Here is a 25,500-nt window from a genome sequence, read left to right as displayed (position 1 = left end):
ACACCACATTAAGATCCCACGGTGCGACAGGAGGCACAAATGAAGGTTGGATGTGCAGCATTCCTTTTACGAAGGTCTGAACTTCTGGAAGAGAAGCCAATTCTTTCTGAAAAAAGATAGACAAGGCCGCAATCTGTACTTTAAAAGAGCCTAACTTTAGGCCCGCATCCACACCTGCTTGTAGGAAATGGAGCAAACGCCCCAGGTGAAATTCTTCCGTAGGAGCCTTCTTGGATTCACACCAAGACACATATTTCCTCCAAATACGGTGGTAATGCTTTGCCATTACTTCTTTTCTAGCCTGAAGAAGTGTGGGAATGACTTCACTTGGAATACCCTTTCGGGCTAGGATTTGGCGTTCAACCGCCATGCCGTCAAATGCAGCCGCGGAAAGTCCTGATACACGCACGGCCCCTGTTGAAACAGGTCCTCCCGAAGAGGAAGAGGCCATGGATCTTCTATGAGCCACTCATGAAGATCTGGATACCAGGCCCTTTTTGGCCAATCCAGAACAATGAGGATCGCCTGAACCCTTGTTCTTCTTATAATTTTTATCACCTTTGGAATAAGTGGAAGTGGAGGGAACACATATACCAATGGAAACACCGATGGTGTCACTAGGGCGTCCACTGCTATCGCTTGAGGGTCCCTTGACCTGGAACAATATCTCTGAAGTTTCTTGTTGAGGCGGGACGCCATCATGTCTACTTGAGGAACTCCCCAACGACTTGTCACTTCTGCAAAGACCTCTTGATGAAGACCCCACTCTCCTGGAAGGAGATCGTGTCTGCTGAGGAAGTCTGCTTCCCAGTTGTCCACTCCTGGAATGAAGACTGCTGACAGAGCGCTGGCATGTCTTTCCGCCCAGCGAAGAATCTTCGTGGCCTCGGCCATCGCCACTCTGCTCCTTGTTCCGCCTTGGCGGTTTATGTACGCCACCACTGTCACATTGTCTTACTGAATCAAGACAGGCAGACCTCGAAGAAGATGTTCTGCCTGCAGTATGCCGTTGTAAATGGCTCTTAATTCCAGAATGTTTATGTGTAGACAAGCTTCCTGGCTTGACCACTTTCCCTGAAAGTTTCTTCCCTGTGTGACTGCTCCCCAGCCTCGGAGGCTTGCATCTGTGATCACCAGGATCCAATCCTGAATCCCGAACCTGCGTCCATCCAGAAGGTGAGAACTGTGCAGCCACCACAGAAGGGAGATTCTGGTCCTGGGAGAAATAATTATTTTCCGGTGCATGTCCAGGTGAGACCCGGACCACTGGTCCAACAGGTTCCGCTGAAACACCCTGGCATGGAACCTGCCATTCGGAATGGCCTCGTAGGCCGCCACCATCTTCCCCAGCAACTGAGTGCATTGAAGAACTGACACCTTTGCCGGTTTCAGAATCTGTTTTACCATGTTCTGTATTTCCAGAGCTTTTTCCACTGGAAGAAAAACTCTCTGCAATTCTGTATCCAGAATCATACCCAGGAACGACAGCCATGTCGTCTTATCCAACTGTGATTTTGGTAAATTTAGGAGCCAACCATGTTGTTGCAGAATCGTCAGTGAAAGGGCAACATTATTCAGCAATTGCTCCTTGGACCTCGCCTTTATGAGGAGATCATCCAAGTACGGTATAATTGTGATTCCCTGCTTGCACAGGAGAACCATCATTTCCACCATTACTTTGGTCTGTCCACGGCTCCGAGGATTTTCACCAAACGGCAACGTCTGAAATTGGTAATGACAGTCCTGCACAGCAAATCTCAGGTAAGCCTGATGTGAAGGATATATGGGGACATGCAAGTAGGCATCTTTTATGTCGACCGACACCATAAAATCCCTCTCTTCCAGACTGGAGATCACTGCTCGGAGAGATTCCATCTTGAATTTGAATTTTTTTAGAAAGACATTGAGGGATTTTAGGTTCAGAATCGGTCTGACTGAGCCATCCGGCTTCGGGACCACGAACAGGCTCGAATAAAATCCTTCCCCCTGTTGTGACGGGGGCACTGTAACAATTACTTGATTTTGACACAACTTTAGTATCGCAGCGCTTACTATCTCCCTTTCTAGCAGAGAAGCTGGCAAGGCCGATTTGAAAAATCGGTGAGGGGGCACGTCTTGCAACTCCAACCTGTATCCTTGGGTTACTATTTCTACTATCCAAGGATCCAGGTCCGAGTGCACCCAGACCTGACTGAAGAGTTGGAGACGTGCCCCCACTGGTGCGGACTCCCGCAGAGGAGCCCCAGCGTCATGCGGTGGATTTGGTAGAAGCCGGAGAGGACTTCTGCTCTTGGGAACTTGCCACAGCCTGTGACCTTTTTCCCCTTCCACTCCCCCTCGCAGCAAGGAAGGAGGACCCACGTCCTTTTTTGAATTTATTGGTCCGAAAGGACTGCATCTGATAGTGAGGTGATTTCTTCTGCTGTGCAGGAACATAAGATAAAAATGAAGACTTACCCGCGGTAGCCGTAGACACCAGGTCAGTGAGGCCATCACCAAACAAGACCCTACCGTTAAACGGTAGAGACTCCATCGCCTTCTTAGAGTCAGCATCAGCATTCCATTGATGAATCCACAATGCTCTCCTTGCTGAGACTGCCATGGTATTGGCCCTTGATCCCAAAAGGCCAATATCCCTTACAGCTTCTTTTAAATATGCTGCAGCGTCCCTGATGTGACCCAGAGTCAAAAGCACACTATCCCTGTCTAGGGAATCTACCTCAGATAACAAGTTATCTGCCCACTTCTCAATAGCACTACTCACCCATGCCGAAGCAACGGCAGGCCTGAGTAGCGACCCTGTAGTGACATAAATGGATTTTAGTGTATTTTCCTGCTTATGATCCGCAGGATCCTTTAGGGCTGCCGTGTCAGGGGACGGAAGCGCCACCTTTTTGGACAGACGCGATAAAGCTTTGTCTACCGTGGGGATTGACTCCTACCTTTCCCTGTCCCCAGAGGCTAACGGATATGCCACTGGAATTCTTTTGGGAACCTGTATCTTCTTGTCAGGATTTCCCCAAGCCTTTTCAAAAAGTGCGTTCAGTTCATGAGAGGGAGGAAACGTTACCTCAGGTTTCTTTCCTTTAAACATACAGACCCTCGTATCAGGAACAGCAGGGTCCTCCGTGATATGTAATACGTCTTTTATCGCCACAATCATGTACTGAATACTCTTAGCCAGTTTTGGATGTAATCTGGAATCACTATAGTCAACACTGGAATCAGGGTCCGTGTCGGTATCTGTATCTGCTATCTGGGTAAATGCACATTTCTGTGACCCCGAAGGGGTCTGGGTTTGTGACAAAGCATCCTCCATGGATTTCCTCCATGTCTGGTTCTTAGACTTAGATTTATCAAATCTCTTAGTCAACCTAGTCACATTTGCGTTTAAAACACTCAACATATTCACCCAATCATCCGCCGGCGGTGCCGACACGGCCACTCTCACAGTATTTTCTGTCCGCACTCCAGCCTCCTCCTGGGAAGAGCATTCAGCCTCAGACATGTCGACACACATGTACCGACACCCACAACCACACTGGGGCTATAGGAGACAGACCCACAACAAAGCCTGTAAGAGAGACACAGAGGGAGTTCTGCCATCTCACACCCAGCGCCTATCCCTGTACTGAAGCAAGTAAAAAGACTGCCCATACCTGTTAGCGCTTTCTATATATATAATTTAGCACCAAATCACTTGTGCCCCCCCTCCGTTTTGCACCCTGTTACTTGTACAGCAGTGTGGAGGTCAGGGCCAGCGTCTCTGCAGCTTCTGTGAAGAGAAAATTGCGCTGGTCAGAGCTGTGTGGGCTAAGCCCCGCCCACTACATGGTGCGCTTCAGTCCCGCTTAAATTTATCTTTATACTGGCGGGGGTCCCTTAACTAGTGCCTAGGCACTGTTATCACTTATGCTAGTGGTGTTTGTGGTGTTCATGCTGCCCAGAGCGCCCCCCCTGCGCCCTGCACCCTGCAGTGCCGAGTTTTGTTTGGGAGCATGGTGCGCTGCGCGGTACCTCAAACGCCATCTTCTGCCATCACTGAAGTCTTCTGATCTTCTCATACTCACCCGGCTTCTGTCTTCTGGCTCTGTGAGGGGGGCGACGGCGCGGTTCCGGGAACAAGCAGCTAGGCGCACCAAGTGATCGAACCCTCTAGAGCAGGCCTGGCCAACCTGTGGAGCTAATGGTGTCCAGTAGCCTAAGAAGCAGAGCCCTTGAACTCAGAAGAAGTAGGTCTGCTTCTCTCCCCTCAGTCCCACGATGCAGGGAGACTGTTGCCAGCAGGTCTTTCTGAAAATAATAAACCTAATAAAAGTCTTTTTCTGAGAAACTCTGGAGAGCTTCTCAGTGTGCATCCAGTCTCACTGGGCACAGAATCTAACTGGAGTCTGGAGGAGGGGCATAGAGGGAGGAGCCAGTTCACACCAATTCAAAGTCTTGTAGTGTGCCCATGTCTCCTGCGGATCCCGTCTATACCCCATGGTTCTTGAAGCATCCCCAGCATCCTCTAGGATGTATGAGAAATAACTGAAAAACTACTGTTTTTATTAAAATCATGAGAATGGACTATATTATTTAAATGGATTCATCTATGTAAAGTGTAACTGACATATTTGCAGCGATATAGCTGATTTTTTATTGAAGCAATATAATATCACTCATTGCCGCATAGCTGATTTTTTATTGTAGCAATATAATATCACTCATTGCCGCAATTTAGTGAATAAATATCACTGGAGCTGAGCTATAATCAGCTGTGGTGATACTGGTCTGGGGCGCTGGAGTAGCTGAGCTAAAGTCATCTGTGGTGATACTGGCCTGGAGCAACTGAGCTATATTAGTTAGCTGTGGTGATACTGACCTGGAGCGCTGAAGCAGCTGAGCTACAGTCAGCTGTGGTCATACTGGCCTGGAGCGCTGGAGCAGCTGAGCTATAGTCAGCTGTGGTGATACTGGTCTGGGGTGCTGAAGCAGCTGTGCTATAGTCAACTGTGGTGATACTGGCCTGGAGCGCTGGAGCAGCTGAGCTATAGTCAGTTGTCAATGGAATGTCTGTTTCTGCTAATCCTACGCACCCAGCAAGTCTGAAAAATGTACTATAAATCTAATTTCTGACCAAGGCCCTCATTCCGAGTTGATCGCTAGCTGCTTTCGGTCGCAGCGCAGCGATTAGGTGAAAAAGCGGCATATCTGCGCATGCGTACGGGCCGCAGTACGCACACGCGAAGTACTTTCACGAAAAACTATGCAGTTTTACACAAGGTCGAGCAACGCTTTTCTGTCGCTCTGTTGATCGGTGAGTGATTGATAGGAAGTGGGTATTTCTGGGTGGTAACTGGCCGTTTTCAGGGAGTGTGATAAAAAAATGCAGGCGTGCCAGGTAAAAACGCAGGCGTGTCTGGGGAACCGGGGGAGTGGCTGGCCGAACACAGGGTGTGTTTGTAACGTCAAAGCAGGAACTAAACTGTCTGCAGTGATCGCAAGGTAGGAGTAGATTTTGAGCTGCTCAGAAACTGCATGAAATTTTTTTCGAGCACTTCTGCTAACCTTTCGTTCGCACTTCTGCTAAGCTAAGATACACTCCCAGAGGGCGGCGGCCTAGTGTTTGCACTGCTGCTAAAAGCAGCTAGCGAGCGATCAACTCGGAATGAGGGCCCAAGATCGAACAATAAACTAACACTGATGTTTTCACATAGAAAACACTAATACAACAGAGATTTACTAATGCTCAGTTTTAGAACCAAACAAAACTCTGATGCAAAAACGACTGCCAAATCGCCTAAATAGGCCTGTGGTAGGTAAGTTTGGGACAAGCACTGCATATATTACTGTGATCTGTGCAGGCGTCGTACAAAAGTAAAGAAAGAGTTAATAAAAACTAGTGATGTGCACCGGAAATTTTTTCGGGTTTTGTGTTTTGGATTCGGACGCGTTTTGGCAAAACCTCCCTGAATTTTTTTTGTCGGATTCGGGTGTGTTTTGGATTCGGGTGTTTTTTTACAAAAAACCCTCAAAAACAGCTTAAATCATAGAATTTGGGGGTCATTTTGATCCCATAGTATTATTAACCTCAATAACCATAATTTACACTCATTTCCAGTCTATTCTGAACACCTCACAATATTATTTTTAGTCCTAAAATTTGCACCGAGGTCGCTGGATGGCTAAGCTAAGCGACCCAAGTGGCCGACACAAATACCTGGCCCATCTAGGGGTGGCACTGCAGTGTCAGACAGGATGGCAGATTTAAAAAATAGTCCCCAAACAGCACATGATGCAAAGAAAAAAAGAGGTGCAATGAGGTAGCTGTGTGACTAAGCTAAGCGACCCAAGTGGCTGACACAAACACCTGGCCCATCTAGGAGTGGCACTGCAGTGTCAGACAGGATGGCAGATTTAAAAAATAGTCCCCAAACAGCACATGATGCAAAGAAAAAAAGAGGTGCAATGAGGTAGCTGTGTGACTAAGCTAAGCGACCCAAGTGGCCGACACAAACACCTGGCCCATCTAGGAGTAGCACCGCAGTGTCAGACAGGATGGCAGATTTAAAAAATAGTCCCCAAACAGCACATGATGCAAAGAAAAAAAAGAGGTGCAATGAGGTAGCTGTGTGACTAAGCTAAGCGACACAAGTGGCCGACACAAACACCTGGCGCATCTAGGAGTGGCACTGCAGTGTTAGACAGGATGGCAGATTTAAAAAATAGTCCCCAAACAGCACATGATGCAAAGAAAAAGAGAGGTGCAATGAGGTAGCTGTGTGACTAAGCTAAGCGACACAAGTGGCCGACACAAACACCTGGCCCATCTAGGAGTGGCACTGCAGTTTTCTAGCGAGAGGATGAGTGCTTCCATCCTCATGTGAATCTGAACCACTAGCTATGAACATAGGCCAGGGCCTCAGCCGTTCCTTGCCACTCCGTGTCGTAAATGGCATATTGGCAAGTTTATGCTTCTCATCAGACGCTTTCAATTTAGATTTTTGGGTCATATTACTGAACTTTTGTAGTATACTTGATGACACAGAGGTACTGCAGTGGACTACTGTACAGTACTGCTATGTATATACTGGTGGTCACAGCAACATTCTGCACTGTCCCCTCCTACTATATACTGCGCACAACTAAAATGCAGCACAGGTATGGATGCATAGTATACTTGACGACACAGAGGTAGAGCTGTGGACTACTGTACCGTACTACTATATATATACTGGTGGTCACAGCAACATTCTGCACTGTCCCCTCCTACTATATACTGCACACAACTAAAATGCAGCACAGGTATGGATGGATAGTATACTTGACGACATAGAGGTAGAGCAGTGGACTACTGTACCGTACTGCTATATATATATTGGTGGTCAGCAAAATTCTGCACTGTCCTCCTACTATATACTGCGCACAACTAAAATGCAGCACAGGTATGGATGGATAGTATACTTGACGACACAGAGGTAGAGCAGTGGACTACTGTACCGTACTGCTATATATATATTGGTGGTCAGCAAAATTCTGCACTGTCCTCCTACTATATACTACAATGCAGCACAGATATGGAGCGTTTTTCAGGCAGAGAACGTAGATATTTTCAGCACACTGAGCACAGATATTTGCAAGCACACTGAGCACAGATATTTGCAAACACACTGAGCACAGATATTTGCAGCACACTGAGCACAGATATTTGCAAGCACACTGAGCACAGATATTTTCAGCACACTGAGCACAGATAATGGCAGCACATGGAACACAGAAACTGAGAGAACGCTATTATCTCCAATGCACGAGTGAAAATGGCGGTGACGCGCGGCTCCTTATATAGAATACGAATCTCGCGAGAATCCGACAGCGGGATGATGACGTTCGGGCGCGCTCGGGTTAACTGAGCAAGGCGGGAAGATCCGAGTCTGCCTCGGAACCATGTAAAACGAGTGAAGTTCGGGGGGATTCGGATCCCGAGGAACTGAACCCGCTCATCACTAATAAAAACATTAGTGTGGAGTCTCCACCTAAATCTACTGTATAACTAGCCAACTTGCTCTGGACCTCTCTGCCTGTTCTGGTCATGGGAAACTGATTTAGGCCCACATCATGGGTCCCCCCTGCCATCATGTAAAACTGGGACAGCTCAAACTGGTCAGCTAAGGCCTGGAATTCCTCGGGAAGTGAGGAGTAAATTCTTTCATATCGGTTACTTAATTTGAAACATTTGCAATGTATTTAGTATCCAGTTATGAAGTGATTCTCTCCTGCAATCTGGAGCACCATATCTAATATATATATATAGTAAACTTTTGAGAAAAATTAATGTACCTCCCGAGCTGTCCCAACTTTCGCGGGACAGTCCCGTATTTTTGGGTCTGTCCTGCTGTCCCTCCTGTGGGCCGTAGTGTCCTGCGGTGGGGTGGGGAAGTTGGGAGGCTCCCTATCACTCCCTGCTCTGCTCAGTTCAGAGCAGAGCAGCGGTGCACATAGCATCTCTTCCAGTGAGCCAGAGCGACATTAGACCACACCCCTTTTTTGGCACCACTCTACTTCGCTACGCTTTGAGTTCGGGTTTTATGCCTCCAGATGTTGGGAGGTATGGTACAGTTATAGAAAGAAAAATATTGGGAACCGCACAAGTCCTCGATCTGATAAATAGTAGCCTCTGAAAAACTGAATTATCCCTGAATTGCTTCTAGATATAGCAACTAGGGGTATATGGAAAATTAATCCTATTCCCAGTAAATGTTGCTTTCAGTGGTGCTCCCCAGAGTCAAATTTAGACAGTCAGAAAAAACCAAAACAAAGAAGTGTTGGTAAGTAGACTCTTTTTTGGGAGCACTCTAATTCAGAGGATGGCAATGTAATTTGTTACTGATAAAACCATTTTTATTAGGTAACACGTAAAATAAGAATTAAGGAGTATCTGCATTGAAAATTAAAAGCTTTGCGAAAATATGAAAAAAGATTATAAGTAATACGTGATATCCATATCACAATCTACCAATTGCCGGAAATTATGGCTGTGGTAACAAAATTCATTAATCATTGCACATTGTGACTCATATATTGTATGACCGTCATTTATTCAGCAGATATCCATTGTGGATTGTGGTAAATGCAGAGAATTAAATCATAGGTCATATAGGAGTCCGGTACCCAATAGTATATGTATAGGTGACACTATATAGGGGAGTCAATTTATTGCAGTACCAGGGTGTTCAAAGGTGGTCTCCCATCCTAGTACTAGCCCGGCCTTTCACTGCTTAGCTTCCAAGGTCAGAAGAGATTGGGCATCTCCAGTGAGGTATGACCGCAAATGTTGTACTCACCCTATTGAGTCACCCAAGTGTGTGCAGCCAATTGGTTTAGTCACCTTGTGACATGGCAGCCACAGTGAAATATGAGCATGGGTGATGGCCTATTTTGTGGAAAAAAGGTTTTTTGAAAACACGCAATATCCACAATAAGTACTTGCCTATCACCGTTGCAAACTAATATTTTGAAAATTCAAGTGCCCAGTATTTTGGGTGCAGATGACACTATAGGAGAATCAATTTATTGTGGTACCAGGGTGTTCAGAGGTGGTCACCCATCCTACTACTAGCCCGGCCTTTCACTGCTTAGCTTCCAAGGTCAGAAGAGATTGGGCATTCCCAGTGAGGTATGACCGCAAATATTGTACTCACCCTTTTGAGTCATCCAGGTTTATGAGTTTGTAACTGACATAATTGATATTTGTATGTCTATATGGTACAATGGTCAAGAAACATAAAATGAGATAATGTGCAGCCACCAGGCTTAATTACCCTGTGACATATCAACCACAGACAATATTATACATATGAGTGAAGGCCTATTATGTGGGTAAAATTCCTGAACACCACACAATGTCCACAATTAGGACTTGCCTTTCACTCCCAGAAACGCCCAGAGGGCACCAGACCGTCCGTACCAAATTATACCGCTATATAAGTGCAGGATATAATTGTGCTGCACATCTTAAATGTGGCAGTAGGTTTTCAAAATAATAATTTGTGATAGTACACCCCTATGCACTTAACCAGATAATGGCTATAATGTGCCTTATGCCTGGGACCTATAATAAGTACTTGTGTGATTATAGGAAAGCAGGCTGTGACTAGATGCTTGTAGATACTTAGCACAATTTCTTAGTTTGTTTGAGACTAATGAGCTTTAGGTTAATAGTATTTGCTGAAGTTTACCATTGATATATTTGTGAGTTTCAAATGGAGAGACACACGGTCATTGGTACGTATGAGTTAGTGGTAGCTTGCTATTGATGTTTGTAGCAAGTATGGATGATCCCAGCTTTGTATGCCTTATTGCTGAAGGAGGAAAAATAATAAATTCCTTATGATGTTGCTAGTTGGAACAGTTTATCCAGTAATGCTTTTACCACAATATAATAATGACCAAGTGGCTGGAAGTAAAATATCACTGTTTCAGTTGCAATTGTGCATGGTTGTTTGCCATGCATATATAGCTCTATGAATGCTGGTTGCTCAGGGAAATTGGATTGAATGTGCTAACAAGCTTAATAATTAAAGTGCAGTTCACAAAGTACAAAGTGCGGGGTATACGATACCAGCTCCGGTATTGCTGTCACTGTGAGACCCGCTTGTTGCTGTGCTCGTGCTTCAAGGGCTGCAGCGGCGTGTGGCCGGAGTCTCCTCGTTCAGAAGACGGAGCTGTGCGGCCGTTGCCTGGTGACCGTCCTAGGGATTCTGGCTAGTGCGGTCATGTGTTCGCATCACGTGATCGCGATACTTCCTCCTGACGTACGTTTCGCATTGTATGCTTGATCACAGGACGTGAGGTGTTAGCTGGGAGTTGGAGTTTTTAAACAGGAATACTGATGATGGATTGGACCTGATGACTGTTAAACATTGGGTCAGCCCTTATTAGGTCAGCCCTTGTTAGGTCATTAAGTTGCATAGCTGAGGGACCCAGATATTTCATGTTGTTTGTTATAGGACGAAATTGAAGATGTATTCTGAAATATTTCTTAAGTTTCAGTAGGAGAATGGTTGAAGAGGGTGGATTTAATGAATTGATGAAATCTTAAAATCATGATTAATTAAAGTCTTATTTAATTAATTTATTTAGGTAATTGTTATAAATAATGACATGAAAATTGATTATAAGATTTAATATGGAGCTTGTCTTGAGCATGTATGTATGTATAATTTATAGTAAAATTAGCAATGAATATGCAAAGATTGCTAAGATAATGATTATGTGATATAATAGATGTATATGTGATGAAAATTTATAGTGATTGAAAATTAGAGAGGAGAAGTTGGGTAATATGGGAAAGAGTGTATTATGTTGAAGATTATCTAATAATAATTAATAGAAAAGGATGAATAATTGTGCAAATGAGAGAGAATATTGAGAGAGAATTAATTAGGAATAGAGGGGCAGATGTATTAACCTGGAGAAGGCATAAGGAAGTGATAAACCAGTGCTATGTGCAAGGTGATAAACCCACCAGCCAATCAGATCCTAACTGTTAATTTACATAATGGAGCTGATTGGCTGGTACCTTTATCACCTTGCACATACCACTGGTTTATCACTTCCTTATGCCTTCTCCAGGTTAATACATCTGCCCCAGAGTGTGTTAGAATCATGGGGGTGAGAGGAAATGGTTGTATTGAATGAATATGTGCACCTGGAACTGTGACATATTTTTGTGTTGTGATAAATATAATGTGAGAAGTGAATGACTGTTAAAACATTATGAGGGCAAGGTTAGAAAGATTTGAAAAGCAATTACACGATGAGCCCACTGTGAAAATCGTGTGATTATTAAAGTAAGAATTGTGCATGTTGCGTGAACATTGTGGTGTATGTATAATGTAGACTAGTGATGCAATTGTTATGTTGTAGATTTTTTTATATTTGCAGTGACCTATTATATAATGTATGATGATGGTCCAAGGTCAGTGAGATGCTAGTTGTCGTGAATGCTGATGGGCATTAATTCAAAAATACTCCATAATTTATATTTTCATTCATCCCTGCTGGATATATGGATCCGAGCTTGAAGATCCACTCACTCTCTTTTCTAAGTAGACTTTCGGTGAGATTACCTCCTCGAATCCCCAGTCGTATCCTTTCCAAACCGAAGATTTTTAGTTCTTCCCACCTGCTTCCATGATACGTATAGAAATGGCGGGCAACAGATGTCAGTTGTTTCATCTTGACTTTATCTGAGGCGGCATTACGGATAGATCCTATATGCTCCAGAATGCGCTGTTTGAAGGGACGCGTTTTCATGCCTATATACTTTTGATTGCAGCTACATCTAAGGCAGTAGATGATCCCTTCAGTTAAACAGTTCATGTAATCAACAATCTGTATTGTGTCCCCATATTTATCCTCTATTTCCTTGATAGGATCAATGTGTTTACAGGCTTTGCATCTTCCGCAGGGATATGTGCCTGTAACTACAGGTTGTTTAGTAGGAAATTTTTGAAAATGACCGTACGAATCTATCCCTCAGATTTTTTGATCTGCGCCAACTCATGGTGACTTTAGGGCCCAGATTTTTAGACATGGTTGGATCTGCATGTAAAATATGCCAATGTTTCTGTATAGCCTCCTGGACCTTTCTCCATTCCAGACAGAAATTCCCAACGAAGCGAATAGTTTTATCGGTGCTCTTGTCTTTAGGATCCTTTTTAAAGATGATATCCTCTCTTTTTATGGATTTGACTGTTTTGATGGCTTTTTTGGTTGAAGTTTTACTGTATCCTCTCTCACATAGTCTCTTAGTCAATTCCATACTTTGCACTTTGAATTCTTTGTCATCTGAGCAATTTCTGCGAAGACGGAGAAATTCGCCTTTAGGTATATTCTCTATAGTGGGAGGGAAATGAGAGCTAGTCTGGTGTAACAGTGTATTTGTTGCTGTGCTCTTTCGAAATAGATTTGTTGCAATCATCCCTTCTGGATTTTTATAGATCAATAGATCTAGAAAGGGTAATTCTGACTGACTTATAGTGTGCGTGAGATGGATATTGCAATTGTTATTATTGAGATGTTCAATAAATTGATGCAATAACAGTAAATCACCTTCCCAGATCATGAGGATATCGTCTATATAGCGATTCCACATGATAACGTGAGTTGTAAAGATATCATTGGTATCCTTGAAGACGACTTCCCTCTCCCACCATCCGAGGAATATGTTGGCATATGTGGGTGCACAGGCTGCCCCCATAGCCTTGCCTCTTGTTTGGAGGTAGAATTGATCATTAAATGTGAAGAAGTTGTAATGTAGTACAAAGTGAAGATGCTTAGTGAGAAAGAGGTGAAAATCTTTCTTTCCTTCATTATGTAGAAAATACTCTACAGCTCTTACCCCATCTTGGTGACTTATAGAGGTATAAAGTGCCTCGACATCTAGTGATACCAGATATTGGTTGTCCTCTAGTTTTAGATCATGTACCTTCCTTAATATGTCAGTCGTATCCTGGACGTATGAAGGGAGATCTAAGACAAATTGCACCACTCTACTTCGCTACGCTTTGAGTCCGGGTTTTATGCCTCCAGATGTTGGGAGGTATGGTACAGTATAAACAAAATTAACATAGAAAATAAAAAATATAATAATTATAGAAAAGATATGCAGTATATAGCTTTGTACTATGACTTTATTCCATATGATATGGTTATGACTTCATAAAACTTTTAAAAAATTGCTTTACGCTGAATCCATAAAAAAAAGTATTTTTAATGCTTTCTTCACTGAATTTTAACTTGTTTGTATTAAAGATGAGCGGGTTCGGTTCGTAGAGATCCGAACCCCCCCGAACTTCACGTGGTTTACACGGGTCCGAGGCAGCCTCAGTTCTTCCCGCCTAACACGCAAAACCCAAACGGGGGAAAACGTCATCATCCCGCTGTCGGATTCTCGCGAGATTTGGATTCCATATAAAGATCCGCGCGTCGCCTCCATTTTCACTCGTGCATTGTCGAGATAGCAAGAGGACGTGGCTCCGTTCTCTGCCTGAATAGCCCAATATCAGCTAAATCTCAGCTCAATATCTGTGCTCAGTATCAGTGCTGCATTGTGGTGACCAGTATATATACAGTAGTACAGTACAGTAGTCCATTGCTGTATTTTGCTGCTCCGTGTCAGTTCTATTATCCTGAATAGTGCTCAGTATCTGTGCTCATTTATTATCATTGCTGCATTGTGGTGACCACTGACCAGTATATAGTAGTACAGTTCAGTAGTCCATTGCTGTATTGTGCTGCTCTGTGTCAGTTCTATTATCCTGAACAGTGCTCAGTATCTGTGCTCATTATTAACATTGCTGCATTGTGGTGACCACTGACCAGTATACAGTAGTACAGTACAGTAATCCAGTGCTGTTCTCGCTGCCCAGTGTCAGTTCTATTATCCTGAATAGTGCTCAGTATCTGTGCTCATTTATTATCATTGCTGCATTGTGGTGACCACTGACCAGTATATAGTAGTACAGTACAGTAGTCCAGTACTGTATTTTGCTGCTCTGTGTCAGTTCTATTATCCAGAACAGTGCTCAGTATCTGTGCTCATTATTATCATTGCTGCATTGTGGTGACCACTGACCAGTATATAGTAGTACAGTACAGTAGTCCAGTGCTGTATTTTGCTGGCCCGTGTCAGTTCTATTATCCAGAACAGTGCTCAATATCTGTGCTCATTTATTATCACTGCTGCATTGTGGTGACCACTGACCAGTATATAGTAGTACAGTACAGTAGTCCAGTGCTGTATTTTGCTGCTCCGTGTCAGTTCTATTATCCAGAACAGTGCTCAGTATCTGTGCTCATTATTATCATTGCAGCATTGTGGTGATCAATATATGGTAGTACAGTACAGTAGCCCATTGCTGTATCTTGCTGCTCCGTGTCACTTCTAGTATCCTGAACAGTGCTCAGTATTACTGGTCAGTGTCATGTCAGAACAAAATGTTTTGGAGGTGTCTTCCTCAGAGGAGTCTGTACCAGGTACTCAGGATTGCCTTGAATGGTTTCATCCCATTAGGATGAAGACAGAATGGCTGAATAGCCTAGGAAATAAGATTCCTCAGAGTTCATTAGGGCATACTCTATTAAGTTGCTGGAAAAAAGCTACAAAGAATGCTCTAGATATTTATCAGTCCACTTCATCTAGGACCCCTCAGCTCCTGATACACAGGTCTTACAGGCCAACGCGGACATCGATGCCGACACATGGATCGACACAGAAGTTAGAGGGGGGCTCTATGATAGATTGGAATATAAAATTCAGCAATTTATCAATGCCATTAGGGATGTGTTAGAAATACTTATACAAATAGAGGAAAATTCTTGTATGCTAACTGCAAAATCATTAGTGACATTCCTGGTTTCGGAAGAGTTGAATACCCTATTTGAAAGATCTTGGTTAAACCCAGAAGAGGTTTTTCACATCCCCAATAAAGTACTTAAGACATATCCGTTTCCTGAGGAGGATAGAAGGAGATGGGAGATTCTTCCCATAATGGACATTTCGGTGTCCAGGCCATCAGGGGTAATTACATTACCTGTACCAGGCTCGGCCTCGTTAACGGAGCCGACTGACCGCAAGATAGAGACAACTCTAAAATCCATTTACACGGCTACTGGAGCTGTCTTTAGGCCCACTATTGCATGCACTTGGGTAGCTAGGGCTATGTTAAAATGGTCAGACAATTTCATAGAAGACCTTGATACAATCCATAGGGATGATGTTGTCTTGATTCTAGGTCACATAAAGGATTCTGCTAAATTCATGGTGAAAGCCATGAGGGACATTGGGCTGATTAATTCTAGAGCATCCTCCAGGGCAGTAGCGGCTCGCAGAGGTATCTGGATCCGCCAATGGAACGCAGACGCCGAATCCAAGAGGTACCTCCCCTTCGCAGGTGAGACACTGCTTGGGGACACTCTGAATACAAATCCTTCTGCAGCACCACCTGGGAGTAGACGTAACTCTGCTTCTCTGATGCAGTCCCCATGGGCTGCCAGATCGAGAAAATTCGGGAGGGCCTACTTCTGCACGAGGCTAGGCCATAGAAATAGCAGAAAGTCTGCACCCTGTACAGGTGCACGGGTTCAGAGGTTGGATTCTACTCCCTTAGCGTCCTCAGCGTGACACGGAAGGACTCCCATGTGGGGGTCCACTGGGCGGGGGGGGGGGATCTCATCTACATCACTACAGGGGAGCCTTAGTGATTATTATTATATCCGGGGTAATAAAAATTATTACCCAGGGTTAGAAACTGGATTCAGGAGTTTGCCCCTCGCTGTTTGTTTAATCAGCCCTGCCATTTGTTAGGACAGTGGGTTTGTCCCTGTCATATAAAAAAAAGGTTTTTAAAGTGCCATCATGTCTGACACTTCCGTATATGTCCCGACATTACTGCTATTTAATTTTGTCATTTTCTTCCAGTGATTTGGACAAATAATACTATTGATTAGAACGAATAATTCCTGTGATAATTGCTTTTAATTCCAGTGATTTTGTCATTTTCTTCCAGTGATTTGGACAAATAATACTATTGATTAGAACGAATAATTCCTGTGATAATGGCTTTTAATTCTAGTGATTTTGTCATTTTCTTCCAGTGATTTGGACAAATAATACTATTGATTAGAACGAATAATTCCTGTGATAATGGCATTTAATTCTAGTGATTTTGTCATTTTCTTCCAGTGATTTGGACAAATAATACTATTGATTAGAACGAATAATTCCTGTGATAATGGCATTTAATTCTAGTGATTTTGTCATTTTCTTCCAGTGATTTGGACCAATAAATAATACCATTGATTAGAACGAATAATTCCTGTGATATTGAGGTGTTTGTGTCGCTTAGCTTAGCCATCCAGCGACCCCCATCCAGTGACCTTGGTGCACCTCTTTTTTTCTTTGCATCATGTGCTGTTTGGGGACTATTTTTTTAAGTGCCATTCTGTCTGACACTGCAGTGCCACTCCTAGATGGGCCAGGTGTTTGTGTCGGCCACTTGGGTCGCTTAGCTTAGTCATCCAGCGACCTTGGTGCAAATTTTAGCACTAAAAATAATATTGTGAGGTGTTCAGAATAGACTGGAAATGAGTGGAAATTATGGTTATTGAGGTTAATAATACTATAGGATCAAAATTACCCCCAAATTCTGTGATTTAAGCTGTTTTTGAGGGGTTTTCGAAAAAGAAACACCCAAATCCAAAACACCCCCGAATCTGACAAAAAAATTTCAGGGAGGTTATGCCAAAACACGTCCGAATCCAAAACACGGCCGCAGAACCGAATCCAAAACACAAAACCCGAAAAATTTCCGGTACACATCTCTAGTTTGTATATAGCTCAATTCAGTTAGGAGTGATATTGGGGGTCATTCTGACCCATTCGCTCGCTGTGTTTTAATGCAGCAGAGAGAACGGGTCCCTGCTGCGCATGCACCGGCACTGTAGTGCACCGGCGCATGCCAGACGGCGGAAGGCCGTAGCAGGGATGCGATCGCCTCTTCCTGATTGACAGGCAGAGGCAATCGCTGGGCGGGAGGGGGTGGAACGGCAGCGTTTGGCCGCCGTTTCGTGGGTTTGGTCCGGCCAACGCAGGCGTGGCCGGACCGAATGGGGGCCGGGCCGCAGCGGCTGCGTGACGTCACACACAGCCGCTGCGGACCAGGGAGCGACAAGTAGCTCCCGGCCAGCATGCTAAAGCTGCTCTGGTCAGGAGCTACTCTTGAAGTGCAAAGGCATCGCCACTGTGCGATGCCTTTGCACTTCTGCGAGGGGGGCCGGACTGACATGCGGGGTGGACTAGCCCTGTGCTGGGCGTCCCCCCGCATGTCAGGGAAGAAGATCGTAGCTGTGCTAAATTTAGCACAGCTACAATCAACTCAGAATGACCCCCATTGTCAGATTCTTTGTCATAGTTGATCGCAGCAGCAAATTTGTTAGCAGATGGGCAAAACCATGTGCACTGCAGGGTAGGCAGATATAACATGTGCAGAGAGAGTTAGATTTGGGTGGGGTGTGTTCAAACTGAAATCTAAATCGCAGTGTTAAAATAAAGCAGCCAGTATTTACCCTGCACAGAAATAACAGAACCCACCCAAATCTAACTGTCACTGCACATATTATATTTGCCCCCCCCCCCCCCCCCCCAGCAGTGCACATGGTTTTGCCCATTAGCTAACAAATTTGCTGCTGCGACAAGATCTGAATTATCCCCTAGGACCACAGGCAGGACATGTACAAGCTGGAGGAAAAGGGATCAGAAAAGTACTTGGCAAAGAACAAGCAAGCTACCTAGCATTGGTCGAAGAAAATCAATACACACATACTGTATATTTTAGAGATGAGCAGGTTTGGTCCCTGAGACCGACCCCCCCTTCCCCGAACTTCACGCTCCGAGTCCGGCTCGGGACTTCCCACCAGACTTGGAAACCAGAACGAGGCAAAACCGAGTCCGGATCCGAGTCCAGCTCGGGACTTCCCGCCAGACTTGGAAACCAGAACGAGGCAAAACGTCATCATCCTGCTGTCGGATTCTCGCGGGTTTTGGATCCCATATAAACAGATGCGCGTCGCCACCATTTTCACTTTGGACTTGAAGAGTGAGGGAGACAGACCTCTGTATCTCTGTGGGTGGTGGCGTTGGGTGGGGTTAGTGTGTGCTCTGTAGGGGTGCTGCTGCAGTCACTGTGGTCTACCTGTGCTGTGTTAGGGTTGCTGTCCTGGCTGTCACTGGTGTTTCATGTGCTGCAGCTGTACATGGGTGTTGCTGTCCTGACTGTCTCTGTGTTGTACAGGGGTCAGAGGCACTGTAAAATATAGGGGTGCTGATGTCTTAATATCATTACACTGGCCCTTTAAATAAAAAGAAAAGAATGAACCAGCTCTATGTTTCTCTAATATATTGGTCTCTTCTCAAATTTGAGAAGAGACCAATATATTAGAGAAACTTAGGCCCTCATTCCGAGTTGATCGCTCGGTATTTTTCATCGCATCGCAGTGAAATTCCGCTTAGTACGCATGCGCTATATTCGCACTGCGACTGCGCCAAGTAATTTTACAATGGAGATAGTATTTTTACTCACGGCTTTTTCATCGCTCCGGCGATCGTAATGTGATTGACAGGAAATGGGTGTTACTGGGCGGAAACAGGCCGTTTTATGGGCGTGCGGGAAAAAACGCTACCGTTTCCGGAAAAAACGCAGGAGTGGCCGGGGAAACGGTGGGAGTGCCTGGGCGAACGCTGGGTGTGTTTGTGACGTCAAAACAGGAACGACAAGCACTGAACTGATCGCACAGGCAGAGTAAGTCTGGAGCTACTCTGAAACTGCTAAGTAGTTAGTAATCGCAATATTGCGAATACATCGTTCGCAATTTTAAGAAGCTAAGATTCACTCCCAGTAGGCGGCGGCTTAGCGTGTGTAACTCTGCTAAAATCGCCTTGCGAGCGATCAACTCGGAATGAGGGCCATAGTGCTGGTTCATTCCTTTCTTTTTATTTAAATGTAACATTGGTTGGAGGTGTAAACCATAGAAAACAACAAGCAGCTGTGTAGCGCAAAGGGTTAAAACTCCTTTCTGCTTTGTAAACATTACACTGCTATAAAAATTCAGGGGTGCAGTTGTTAACAATTAAAACACACTGCTCCTGTATGCTGTCAAATATAGGGCTGCTGCTGGCCCTGTATGTTGTAAAAATTCAGGGGTGCTGGTGTTAAAAATTAAAAGCACATTGCTGTATGCTTTAAAATATAGGGGTGCTGCTGTTCAAATAACATTGCACTGGCCCTGTATGCTATAAAATTTCAGGGGTGCAGTGAAAATCAATGTACACTGGCCCTGTCTTGTGTGCTGTAATAATTCTAGGGTGCAGGGAAAATCAATGTACACTGGCCCTGTCTTGTGTGCTGTAATAATTCTAGGGTGCAGGGAAAATCAATGTACACTGGCGCTGTCTTGTATGCTGTGAAAAATCTAGGGTGTAGTGAAAATAAATGTACACTGGCCCTGTCTTGTGTGCTGTAATATTTCTAGGGTGCAGTGAAAATCAATGTACACTGGCCCTGTCTTGTATGCTGTAGTAATTCTAGGGTGCAGTGAAAATACAGGGGTGCTGCCACTGTCTGCGGTTGTGATGTCTAGAACTGACCTTCACAACACTGTATGGGAAGAGGAGTCTCCTACCACCATTTGCACGCGCCCTGCAAGTGCTGGGAGGAGCACTGCCAATCCTGTTGCTGATATTGAGATTGAGGATGTCACACCAGGATGAGGAGGATATGGGTGTAGCTGGCGTTGCGGAGGAAGTTGATGATGAGGATTCTAATGGTGATGTGGTTTGTTTGAATAAGGCACCAGTGGAGACAGTTGTCTGTGGGATGAGAAAACCCATTGTCATGCCTGGGCAAAATACCAAAAAAGCCAGCTCTTCAGTGTGGAATTATTTCTCCATAAATCTTGACAACAGGTGTCAAGCCGTGTGTTGCCTTTGTCATTCCGTAATAAGTAGGGGTAAGGAGGTTAACCACCTAGGATCATCCTCCCTTATACGTCACCTGCAGCGCATTCATCAGAAGTCATTGTTAAATTAAAGTGAAGTACATTGTGAAGTATGTGCGGTTTGGGGGCCTAGTTTTTAAAACTACCATCCTTTCTGCCACTGCAGTGCCACTCATAGATGGGCCAGATGTTTGTGCAGCAACTTGTGTTGCTTAGCTTAGTCACCCAGCAATCTCGGTGCACCCTTTTTTTTTTTTTTTTCTTTTTTTTCTTTTTTTTGCATGATGTGCTCTTTGTGCCTAGTTTTTAAAACTGCCATCCTGCCTGACACCGCAGTGCCACTCCTAGATAGGCCAGGTGTTTGTGCCGCCAACTTGTGTCGCTTAGCTTAGTCATCCAGCGACCTCGGTGCAACCTTGTGGCCTACAAACTATAATGTGACGTGTGAGGTGTTCAGAATAGACTGGAAATGAGTGGAAACGAATGAGTGAGGTTAATAATACCATAGGATTAAAAATTCTGTGATGTTTGCTGTTTTTGTGTTTTTTCAAAAATCATCCAGATCTAAAACCAAAACCCGAAGCAAATCCAATCCAAATCCAAAACACGAGCAGAGATCCAGGTCCAAAACCAAAACAATAAAAGTGCCCGCCGCAGATCTCTAATAAAATATATACACTGCTCAAAAAAATAAAGGGAACACTTAAACAACACAATGTAACTCCAAGTCAATCACACTTCTGTGAAATCAAACTGTCCACTTAGGAAGCAACACTGACAATAAATTTCACATGTTGTTGTGCAAATGGAATAGACAACAGGTGGAAATTATAGGTAATTAGCAAGACACCCCCAATAAAGGAGTTGTTCTGCAGGTGGTGACCACAGACCACTACTCAGCTCCTATGCTTTCTGGCTGATGTTTTGGTCACTTTTGAAAGCTGGCAGTGCTTTCACTCTAGTGGTAGCATGAGACGGAGTCTACAACCCACACAAGTGGCTCAGGTAGTGCAGCTCATCCAGGATGGCACATCAATGAGTTGGCGGATGCTTTAGTCCAGGTCTGGGAGGAGATCCCTCAGGAGACCATCTGCCACCTCATTAGGAGCATGCTTAGGCGTTGTAGGGAGGTCATACAGGCACGTGGAGGCCACGCACACTACTGAGCCTCATTTTGACTTGTTTTAAGGACATTACATCAAAGTTGGATCAGCCTGTAGTGTGTTTTTCCACTTTAATTTTGAGTGTGACTCCAAATCCAGACCTCCATGGGTTAATACATTTGATTTCCATTGATAATTTTTGTGTGATTTTGTTGTCAGCACATTCAACTATGTAAAGAACAAAGTATTTAATAAGAAATATTTTATTCATTCAGGTCTAGGATGTGTTATTTTAGTGTTCCCTTTATTTTTTTGAGCAGTGTATATATATATATATATATATATATATATATATATATATTTATTTTATTATTATTATTTTCCTTTTTCTGTAACAAGGCAACCTTTTACCAGACAAGATGAAGCAGTCTGTTTACTTGCACAGCACAGCAAACAAGTCTTTATCACGGGAAGTTTACTGTGCCTTAACCAGGCACCGGTCTACAAACAGCATGTACACAATCTCAGGCTCCCTGTCTCTAACCCACTGGCCTGCTGTCTATCGCCTGGCCACTTGTTGGCATCAGGAGCCCTGAGCCCTTGCCATAACAAGCTTTATAAAAGTGTGGCACAGATGTGCCTGATTGCTGGGATTGTCTGTTCTAAAACCTCAACTGGACCACTCTCTCTCCCATCCAAACCCGAGGGACCCAAAACTGTCTGGGCTAAGGCTGAATGACAACCTGCTGTGTACCAACACCTCCATGGGGCTTCCTGTTGGTCCAGTCTTAAACCCAGGTCGTTTTGGCCTGGGGCATCCAAACTGTTGTGCCCTGCACTGCAAACACCTGGGGTGGCATCCGGACTGGACTGCCACAATATTTATATATACATAGTACAAACCTACGGATGTTGGGAGGTTTGTAATCAGTCCATTGGAAAGGGGGTGGTGGTGACCTGTTGAAAAGGGGCATGGCTTCATGTGAATGATGCGATCGTGGGCCATACCTCCCATTTTCGTCACACTGGGGGGCACGGGCAGCGCTCTGTGAGCTGCTGGCCATGCCCTGAGTCCCTCTGGCTCATTGGAATAGACGCTGTGTGCATGCGCACAGCTTCTATTTACCGCTGCACTGCTCTAAACTAAGCAGAGCAGTGAGTGATAGGGAGCCTCCCGACTGCCCCCCACCCCCACCACTGGACACTGTGGCCTGCAGGAGGAACAGCGGGACAGACCCAAAAAATAGGGATTGTCCTGCGAAAATCAGGACAGTTGGGAGGTATGATAGTATTCATTGTGTTCCTTACTCTGTGTTGTGGAGTCAAAAACACAATGAATTAGTTCAGACAAATGCACACTACGGATATGAGTCCTCCACAGGTGATGTAGATCCTGGCTAAGACAATAACTGTGCGATGGTAAGCAGGTTGTAGTTTAAGCCAGTGGTTCTCAACCTCGGCCCTCAAGTACCCCCAACAGTTCATGTTTTCCAGGTCACATAGCAGTTGAACATGTGTAGTCATTACTCACTGACACATTATAAAAGACCCACAGGTGGAGCAAATTATTTCACCTGCAATCCTGTGAGGAGACCTGGAAAACATGAACTGTTGGGGGTACTTGAGGGCCGAGGTTGAGAACCACTGGTTTAAGCAATGCACAGGAATAGCAGTGCTGCATTCCTCCCAACATGACCCTTCCAAGAGGGACACAATGCTATGCTTCTGGACTTTTCTCTTAATTTATGATTGTTAGCACCTGTATTGAATGGGTGTAGTACTGGTGACCGGCGGTCTCCTGACCGCCGGTCACCTTACCGACGCCGGGATCCCGGCAGCATACCGACGCCGGGATCCCGGCAAGGAGAGGCGAGTGCAGCAAGCCCCTTGCGGGCTCGCTGCGCTCGCCACGCTGCGGGCTCGGTGGTGACCTGCGGTCGCCACGGGTTCTATTCCCACTCTATGGGTGTCCTGGACACCCACGAGTGGAAATAGTCCCTGTTGGTCGGCATGCCGACCATCGGGATAGTGAGCAGTCGGGCTCACGGAGGAGGTCATGTGACTGTCGGTCAGCTGACCGGCGGTCACATGAATACCACCCGTATTGAACAGGTTACTGGATAAGAAAAGTGTTTCAGCACAGGTTAAGGCAATCATAGAGTAAAAGGGAAGTCCAGGAGCAGAGCATTCTGTCCCTCCTGGAGAGGGTCCATACCCTCCAACATTTTACACATAAAAATCTGTACAAATTCAAAAAGGGGGCATGGCCATGGGTAAAGGCCTTTTCCTACACTTTCAATGGAAGTTTGGAGAGCCAAAAATCGGTACAGACCATAAAAAAAAGGTACTGCACCTGCCAAAAAGGTACAGTAGGAGGGTATGGAGAGTCATGTTGGGAGGTATGCGGCTGTAATAAATATTGCATGCAGGATTCCACAAGTTGATACTGCTGCTCACAGTACAGTGCCTGCTGAATCTGTAGGTAGCAATATGTAGGTTTGAGATTGCATGCAGGGCTGTAAATGCTGAGATATTTGCAGGAAGATATGCGGCAGAGAAGCATACAAAGTGAAATGAGAGTTAGCACCAGACTGAATGTAGGAAGCTAAAGTGAAAAGCAGACTTTGGGGCATACTTGCCTACCCGACCCTCTCCATGAGGGAGAAAATGCTCTGTTCCTGGACTTTCCTGGTAATGTATGATTGCCATCACCTGTGGTGAGCTAGTTAATTGATAAGAAAGGTGTTTCACCACAGGTGATGGCAATCATACATTACCAGGAAAGTCCAGGAACAGAGCATTTTCTCCCTCATGGAGAGGGTCAGGTAGGCAAGTATGCTTTGGGGTCAATTTACTAAGCCATGGAGAGAGATAAAGTGTACTGTGATAAAGTAGCAGCCTATCAGCTCCTAACTGCCATGTTACAGGCTGGGTTTGACAGGAGCTAGGTGGTTGGTACTTTAAAACCATGCAATTTATCCCTTTTCAAGGCTTAGTAAATCTGGCCCATTGTCACCTGTGGCTGGTGGTGCTGGGTATATTGCAGGTAGGAGACAGCACACTGGCGAGATGGATGAGTGCTGATTGTAGCATGGAAGCTTGGAGAATAATGTTGTTGCTGAGTAGTTAAGCGCTGATCACAGGAGAGAATAACAAGTAATTTAATAGAAGCACTCTGTAGATCACTATAGACAAACTGGTACAAAGTAGCAAGAAGCTCAATAACAGAGCATTGCTTGTGATACAGGAAACACTTGAACTGGTAAAGCACAGCTGCCTTGGATTGTTTTACATACCTCCCAACATGACCCTCTCCAGGAGGGACACAATGCTCTGCTTCTGGACTTTTAATTTAAGATTGCCGTCACCTGTGTTGAACTAGTTAATGGATAAGAAAGGTGTTTCAGCACAGGTGATGGCAATCATAAATTGAGAGAAAAGTCCAGGAGCAGAGCATTTTGTCCCTCCTGGAAAGGGTCATGTTGGGAGGTATGGTTTTATATGGGACATTCTGAAACAAGATTGGATAAGGGAGTCATGTGAGAAGTAAATCTCTGTGAATGGCTGCAATAGTTTCAGCTGACCTCAGGCAAGATGGCAGTGCCCATGTCGCCTGGACCATAGGAACAGCACACCTCCCAACATGACTACCTCCAGGAGGGACAAAATGCTCTGCTCCTGGACATTTCTCCTAATTTATGATTGTCGGCACCTGTTTTGAACAGGTGAATGGATAAGAAAGGTGTTTCACCACAGGTGATGTCAATTATAAAATAAAAGGGAAGTCCAGAAACAGAGCATTCTGTCCCTCCTGCAGAGGGTCATATTGGAAGGTATGGAACAGTTTACTAAAATTGAA

The 25,500-nt window shown here is 44.8% G+C and overlaps 1 protein-coding gene and 2 pseudogenes across 4 annotated transcripts in view; 1 reads left to right on the top strand and 2 right to left on the bottom strand.

The window, feature by feature from the left end:
- The window catches only part of WSCD2 (WSC domain containing 2), a 568,420-nt gene that overhangs the window by 265,903 nt on the left and 277,017 nt on the right, over positions 1 to 25,500 (top strand). The gene's annotated exons all lie outside the window — the stretch shown is intronic.
- On the bottom strand, positions 9,193 to 9,312 carry LOC134938072 (5S ribosomal RNA; annotated as a pseudogene).
- LOC134947232 (5S ribosomal RNA) lies at positions 9,550 to 9,669 on the bottom strand (annotated as a pseudogene).

Source organism: Pseudophryne corroboree, chromosome 1 (genome assembly GCF_028390025.1).
Source record: "Pseudophryne corroboree isolate aPseCor3 chromosome 1, aPseCor3.hap2, whole genome shotgun sequence".
Taxonomy (NCBI): Eukaryota; Metazoa; Chordata; class Amphibia; order Anura; family Myobatrachidae; genus Pseudophryne; species Pseudophryne corroboree.
The sequence above is the reverse complement of the archived record's forward strand: the minus strand, read 5'-3'. Positions and strand labels throughout refer to the sequence as shown.